Here is an 8,885-nt window from a genome sequence, read left to right as displayed (position 1 = left end):
TGTGACACATTAAGACATGTATTTCCATGGGTAAAAAGATTATGACAGGTGACTTTGTCCATCCTCCTTGAGGTTGTTAGGTAAACAAAGGAAGGGACTTATGAGTTATGATGTGTTGAATGTATTATGCTCTTCCACGGGGAATTGTAATAGCCGCACGTATGTTGGAAACACAAGTAGCACATATATAGATCAATTCCTACCATTGGTAGTAATGTCTGGATAGCTGCCTCACGCCCTTTGCTCAAACAATATCAGGGAGAAAATTCCCTATTTGACCTCACAAATTCAAACTTTCAGCCGTAGAAATCAAACTTCCAAATCGAAAAATTGTATGGTTTTGCCAGTTGGATTTTCGACTCACGAGCCTTGCTTGCGGTTAATTCGTGCATGATGATGTGATATGGTTCGGCTGCAGTATGTACCATGCAGTTATATTGGTGATGTCGAAATGATATTATTAGAGTACGTGGCAGTTGATAGCCACCAAAGTCACCAACTTAATTAGATTCGCTACAGGCACTACGTTGCTTACACTGATCGGCAGTTGATGCATGGTGAGTAGGCCAGATGCTGGAGGCACATGGGATGCTTGCTCTGCAGAGGATATATCGATATCACTCCTTGCTAGAACAAACAATTCCCAGAGACCTAGACAGCCAAACTATCTTTGTCTCCACCACTATTTTGGTAACGATCTTACATTGCCATTGGTGACAACCAGAGTTAGCTGAAAATACTGGCAACTAAACCAGTTTTCCATGCTAGAGCGAAACAAATCAGGGTTGCGAGAAAGGATTACCATGCACGTACTTTGTGTTCTACTTTAATGTGCATTCATGCTATCTGATACCTCATCTCTCCTTCCATATGTATGGATACCAAACACATGTGTCGCTTGTAGCTGCAGTCCAACGGGAATAACTACTGACCATTGCTGCCTTATGAAGATCTTGATTCCTCAGATAATTCTTCTTGTTTCTCAAAATTAAAAATTGCCAGCAATTGCTGCTTCCTGAAATTTAATTTTGCCATGAATTGCTGCTTCCTGGGATCAACAACAAAGCAAAATCATGAGAAAATTTTGAAGGTCCACAGGGATAAAGGTTTTAAGTTCCGAACTATTGTTAAAAACCAGTGGTTAGTCATGAGTTAACCATATGCCTTGAATTTGAATGTCTACACCAATTTTTTTTACCAAAATTATAAGCTTCTAGAAACAATTGTTTATATATATATATATATATATATATATATATATATATATATATATATATATATATATAGTAGTGAAAGTCGTGTGTTAGAGACCGTGGCGAGTGGCGACGTCCAAAGCATCATTTATTTGTGACTGGAGGGAGTATATATATATGTATCTTCTGCCACATGAAAACAACACTACCAATAATTTTAGGAATTATAGGATATGGGATATGGGAGGTGGTGTGGGGCTGGCTTGGTGGATCCTACTTGTAAGAAAGACAAATATTTCAGCTGCATCCTCATATCTTTCTCTTCTATTTCTCCTTCTCTCTTTTATTAACTTAAGGATGCTCTAGTGCTCCAATAATTTTAGGAATTATGGTGCAACAATAACAAAATGAGATGAACCCATTTTAAATGGATTCACCCACAACGCATAAGCGGAGTTTAAACTAAAAGGAAGCTCTAACGTCAGATATTTCATAACACTTAGAAATTTTTGAACCACACAAAAAAAATTTAACAAGCACTCAACAATTAGATATGATACTTATGATGCATAATTATATTTAATGATGTGATTATGAAATTGGGACGTGACAAACCTCCCAACTTAAAAGAATCTCATCGCGAGATTTGAGTGAGCTTAGGGGAGAGTAAGGTTTACTAGGAACTTCATGATTTGCGTGGTGAAGAAATGACGGGGATTACATCAAGACACCTTGCTGTGAGAATTAGAAACTAATGCAACACTCATATATTGGAGAAAAACTTGGGATAGTCAGCCCAAAGTCGATCTTCACATTCCCACGTTGCTTCATCTTCGGTCTGATTGCCCCATTGAATCTTGGGAAACTTGAAAGTGTTGCACTGCATCTTCTGCTCGGTTTCATCAAGGATATGAACATGATGCTCGTAATAAGAAAGATCGGGTTGAAGTTCTTGGTCATATGTGGTCACAACTTTGGTTGGAACGTTGAGACATTTCTTCAATTGCGAGACATGAAAAATATTGTGCATGGCGGAGAGAGATGAAGGTAACTCCAGCTGATAGGCCACCTCGCCATGCTGGGCAAAAATTTGGAAAGGGCCAACATACCGTGGCGCCAACTTTTCCTTGATTTGGAAACACCATGTTCCTTTGAGGGGAGAGACCTTGAGATAGACGAAGTCTCCAATCTTGAACACAAGCTCATGTCAATGACGATTGGTATAGCTTTTCTGACGAGATTGAGCTGTGAGAAGGTTCTTGCGAATGGTTAGGACTTGTTCTTCTTTCTCTTTGACCAAATCTAGGCCCAGAAAAGCTCTTTCACCGGACTCGAACTAATTCAATGGGGTTCGGCATCTCCTTTCATAGATTGCTTCAAACGGGGACATCTTGATACTCGATTGGAAACTATTGTTGTAAGAGAATTCCACAAATAGCAAGCATATTTCCCACCTCTTCCCATAGGTGAGAGCACAAGTGCTTAACATGTCTTCAAGGATTCGGTTTACTCTCTCCGTTTGACCATCGGTCTGAGGATGGTATGTGGTGCTATGGAAGAGTTCAGTTCCCATAGCTTCATGAAGGCTCTTACAGAAATGAGAGACAAAGATAAACCCATGGTCAGAGACGTATATGGCATCAATGACTGGTGCTAGCTTAGTAATTGATTGACACTAATAAACTTCTACACGATAATTAAGTAATTAACTTTCAGTACAGAATGCTTGGGAGGAAGAGGTGGCACGCATATGATCGCACATATACGCAAGTCACCACAATGAACTCATTGATATCAAGTGCATGAAAATTTTGTGCAAGCTAATCGATCCTGTATATGTGGTTGCAGAAGCTAGATAGACACCAGTAACTGCTCTGTTGCTCGATGGTTCATAATAGCATGTTCACTTCTACTTTGTTTCTCTTTGTACTTTATATGTTCTGAATGTTTCCTCAAAACTGGATTTTGTTAAATCCAAAATAATTCCTTGTAAATGGCATGCAGAACCACTGTACCGGCCGTGGTTTTTTTTACCATGATGCTAAGTTTTTCACCGAGATTGTTTTCTGTTGGTGCCTTAGCCTACGTAATATTAGAGGCAGCCCTGACGAACAAGGTCTGTGCTGGGGTGGAGCCACCGCCGGGCGACCCAGGTCGCTGGCACCACCGGAGAGGTAGAAGCTGGAGTTAGCCTGGACAAAAGGTATGTGATCGTCATGGGCATGCGTATGAGTAATGAATACCGAGTGTCAGTACAGATCTAGAGCATCAACAAGTGCTGGTACTAATTGAGAAATTCATTGATAGCTCACTAACTAGTGCAAATAGGACGAGCATATACTACTACACAAACTATTTCTAGATGCAGTTTATAACCGGTTTTCACAAGCATTTAGTACAACCGCCTGTAATCGAAGACCTGTGAAAATGAACAATTTCTATAGACGCAAAATAGACCGCCTGTGAAAATCTATTATCATAGGCGGTTTACTTAAGGAACACAAAAATAATAATATTCACAAGTACAATATTTTTACATCACAAGTCAATTTACATCACAAGCCAAATATTCAACACAAGTATTCTTTCATCTCCCACTCACAAAGTCTCGGATGGCTAGCTAATTCACCTCCGAGGCCAAAGAACCTGCCACTCTTGTGAATGACTTCATGTATGATGAACCGACACATGTCATATTGGATGTTTTGGATATCTTTGTCTTTAAGTGAGGTGTGGGTACATTCAATCATCCGCGACTGAAATAGAAACACAACTAAAAGAGCTAAAATACTATTGACAATGGAAACAAAAATAAATAAGAATGTGCAAGTGCAATGATGACTTACGTCCACAGGATTCATTGTGTACCTCCCGTTTACCCTAAGAATCTGGCAAACATAATATCCACAAAGAACGGTGTCGAAACCTTGCCTGTGGTTACAGAACCAAATAAGATTGTATGCACTTACATGCACCACACACTTATGAGGTTGATGTATCTCACATTATTGAAGCTACAAATGGTTTCTATTTTTTTGTTACAATAGTTATTTTGGCCAGGTCTTTGCCATTGCTGATAGACTTAACAAAAAAAGGAAAATAAGCATATGAGGCACCCCACATTTTGTATCAAAAGATAAACATTTATTATGCAAAAGGGAAAATGTTGTTGAGAGTTTAGGACATTATGCTTCTTGGAAAGAGAAATTGGAACTATAGAGATAAACGCTAAGTTGTTTGGAAGGACATGGCATAACTTTTCTGTAAAGAAAAGTTCGAACTATGCATCTAACCATGAAGTAATCAACTACTGTTACCAAGCTTTGTAAATTCATAGGCAGCACATCAAGCAGAACTCACTTAATTATTGAAACATCACTAATATTTTGGAACAATAGAACATAACAGATAAAAGAAAAAGATCTTTAACTCTAATGCTAAATTTTGAATTACAATTAGGTAACTGGATCACAAAATTCATTGTGTGTTGTCAGATCAGTAGTGATATCATACTACAAATTTATGCCCAGCCCAACCCATTTTATCCCTTTCATGAAGGAGAAAGCACAACCAACTCAGCCATTCCATTGTCAAGCCCAATATAAACCAATCCAAATTAGCATGCTAATTTGTTAGGCAAACAACCCATTTGTTCTTAGGCTGAATGACTATCAAAGAAGAATTTGACAGCCATTATAACCAAAATATCATAAATTACACTTAAATGTCAAGAGCTGTTTGGTTGGGCAAACAAGTGGCTCGATGGAAAGAAGAGACACATTGAGTTCTCAATTACCCATCCAAATTACAGTAATTTCTTGAGCATGTAAAGACTGTTGGTCATCTTGGAAATTGGTTCATTAGTGACCAACCGAAAATGTTAAGTAATGCTTAAGTGGCTGCAAAAAAAAATTGCAGGGTTTCAATTGAATACAAAATCTCAACACCAACTTATAGCGGCTCGATGGTCGAGCATCACACAGAGAAGAAAGGAGACGAGGACATGGCTCGGTCGGAGAGGGGATGACTACTCACCACAGCTTTGGCGGTCGTCATCGGGGAGGAGCGTGGTCGGGGTGTGAGGTAGCTGAGGAGGGGGAGGAGGCGGCCAGAGTCAAGGAGGAGAGCTGGCCGAGGCTTTGGCGATCGTCGTCGGGGAGGATAAGAGCGCAACCGGGGTGCGAGGCGACCGGAGTCAGGGAGGAGCACCGACCGGGGAGGAGGCAGTCGTTATCGGGGAGGAGGCGGTCATCGTCGGGGAGGCTATTGCACGACCGGAGTCATGGAGGAGGCGGTAGACGTCGGGGAGGAGCGCAAGCCGAGGAGGAGGCGGTCATCGTCAGTTAGGAGCGCCGGCTAGGGAGGAGGTGGCAATGGGTGCTAGGGTTTCGGTGGGCAGCCTAACGGCGCTGTGGGTGTTCCTCAATGGTCTAGGGTTTCGAGGCTGTGCACAACTTTTATGAAATCAGTGCAACACTCAACAACTTCCTCGGTACTGTAGCCCCTTATCATGGAACCCTATAGGTGAGCATGATTCCGTACATAGCCCTTGAGAATGCCCATGTACCACTCAAACACATACATATGATGTAATAATGTAGGACCCAGTGCAATTATCTCATTCACGATGTGAACCAAGAGGTGTACCATGACATCGAAAAAGGATGGAGAGAAGCATATCTCAAGTTGGCACAGAGTCTCTACCATGTAACTATGTAGAGCACCCAGTTTTTCAGCATCGATCACCTTCCGAGCAATTGCGTTGAAGAAGTGACACAACCGTGTGATGACCACCTTTATGTATCCTAGCTTGATACCCTTGATAGCAATAGGGAACATACGCGTCATCATCACATAACAATCGTGGGACTTGATACCGATTAGCTTCAAATCTTTCAGCGAGACTAGTTTTTTGATGTTGGATGAGTAACCAGTCGGGACTCTCACCCTACTTAAGCACTTACACAATGCTTTTTTCTCCTCAAGTGTCAGAGAGTAGCTAGCCATTTGGTCTGTCTTCAGGGTGTAGCTCTGGCCTGATTCCAAAATGCACAAAGTCCTTATGTAATTTGATTCTTTCCTTTGTCTTGCCCGGTATGTCCAGTAAGAGGCCAAAGATGCTATCAAAAATATTGTTCTCAACATGCATGACATCGATGTTGTGGCGAACGTCCAAGTCCTTCCAGTAGGGCAAATACTTAAAGAAAATCGACATCTTCTTCCATAGCATGCCGGTCGGCGTCTCACTTTTCTACCTCTTTTTACCCTTCGGCGGGTTTCCAAAAACAACCTTGACGCTCTTGACCATTTAAAACACTAGTGCCCCGCTGCGAGGTTTTGGGCTAGTACCTTTGCTCAATCGTGTTGCCAAAATATTTCTTTATCTTGCGGTTTCTGTGAGTTTTGAGTAAGAACCGTCGGTGTCACGTGTATACTACCTTCTGTGAGTACGGAAGGTACACAGACGCAGTTTCATCCAAGCACACTACACATCCTTGCTTCGCTATAACCTGTCCCAATAGGGAAAAAAAGGGCGGGACAATTACTGATGGTAACAAAAATTAAGGCTTTCACACCCAGACCCCATTGTTCCACAGTTTCGCCATATCTTCCATCAAAGGTTCCAGAAACATATCTATATCGTTGCCAGGTTGTTTCAGTCCTTAGATAAGAATGGACAGGATAAGGTACTTTCGCTTCATGCATAGCCATGGAGGAAGGTTATAGATGGCCAGGACCACTGGCCAAGTGCTATGTGAGATGCTCATATCATCGAAAGATTCATTCCATCGGTACTCAACGCGAACCTTACATTCCTTGGTTCTTCAGTGAAATCTGGATACATGGAATCAAACTTTCTCCATTGGCTAGCATCAGCGCGGTGTCGAAGCTTAGTTCCATCCTTCTTGCGCTTGTCCAAATGCCAATGCATCAGTTCAAAGTCCCTAGGGTTCGAGTACAAACGCTGCAAGCGGGAGATCACTGGCAGGTATCACATCACCATGACATGACTTCTTCTCTTCTTCTCCGCGTAGGAAGAAGTGTCTTCTTCCTCGTGACCAGCATTACTCTTCTTTTTCTTCGCATTGGCGGAAGCATCTTTGTCCTCACAATTGTCATTCCTCTTGTACCGACTCACATTGCATACTGGGCATCTATCCATGGTTTCGTACTCTTTACGGTAGAGGATATAGTGATTTGGATAAGCGTGTATTCTTTTTTACATCCAATGACAATTGACATATAAGCTTCTTCGCCTAATAAGTGGTGGTGGGTAAGGAGTTAGGCTTTAGAAGCATGTTTGCCAAGAGACTCAACAGATTCGAGAAACTCTTGTCGGACCATCCATTGCTGCCCCTCAACCTTAGAAGTTCAAGCACCGAATGCAACACCGTAAACTCCTTATCACAACCCTTCGATTCCTCATACAAAAGTTTCTTCAATGCATTCTGTAACACCTCAAAATTATCTAAACCTCTCGTGCCCCTTAAAACAAGCAATTCTACGTGGAACAACATTTCCTCCAGATCAAAATCAATATCATCATCTACCATAACATCAGTGTTATCTTCGACTCCCTCATTATCACCATTCACTAGATCAGTAGCGATGTCGTCGTGCTTCATCCATGCCATGCTAGTCGAGCTTCATTCATCATCTGAACATGGTTTCTCTTTGTTCCTTGAGAAATCGCATACGAAGAATATGGAAGGAAGAGATCTTACGAGTTTGATTGTCGTTGTGCTTATACTGGGTCTAGTTCTAGATCAGAATAATACTTGAAAACTATAGAAAATTATATACAGAAATTTTAGGGAAATCAAGAATAATACTTGAAAACAATAGAAAATTCAAAAAATATAACAAAAAGATTAAAAAACATGAGAATCCTAGGGTCAACTTTTAATAAAAACTTGAGGTTCATAGAAAATTAACGTTCATATTTTTTGGGAAATTTTATTACATAAAAGGTGAGGAAGAATGAAATATTTAACGTTCGTATTCTTAGTTTAGAGTAAAATTTTCAAAACTTGAAGTTATATTCAGAACAAATCCTTGGTTTCTTGTGTATTTTTCTATTTTATTTATATTTTGGCTTTTCTATATTTTCATAAGTGTTATTCTTTTTTCTCCTTTTTTATCATTTTCCGGTATTTTTCTTAACGGTCAGAGATAGTTGACCTAACAGGAGTGGCAAAAAGAAAAGGGAACAAATGGAGTAGTGACAAAAGAGAAAAACGCTATTTTTTGACGGTAGAAGAGAGAATTGAAGCTCTTTTAGTGAAAAAAGAAATTATTCTCTATATTGATCGATTTCATCCATTTATATTTATAGTAATGTCTGGATGGCTTTCCCACGCCCTTTGCTCAAACAATATGGGGGAGGAAATTTCTTATTTGACCTCATAAATTCAAACTTTCAACCGTCGAAATCAAACTTCTAACTCGAAAAATTGTATGGTTTTGCTAGTTGGATTTTTAACTCATGAGCCTTGCTTGCGGTTCGTGCAGGATGGTGTGATATGGTTCGGTTGCAGTATGTGTCATGCAATTATATTGGTGATGCTGAAATAATATTATAATAGTCCGTAGCAATTGATAGCACTACGCTTTCAACATTGAGAGAAAATGGGTGGATACTATAGTACTATTTTTTATGTCACAGACGAAACCAAAGCTTATAGACTTATC

This window comes from Phragmites australis, chromosome 11 (assembly GCF_958298935.1).
Source record: "Phragmites australis chromosome 11, lpPhrAust1.1, whole genome shotgun sequence".
Classification (NCBI taxonomy): Eukaryota; Viridiplantae; Streptophyta; class Magnoliopsida; order Poales; family Poaceae; genus Phragmites; species Phragmites australis.
The sequence above is the reverse complement of the archived record's forward strand: the minus strand, read 5'-3'. Positions refer to the sequence as shown.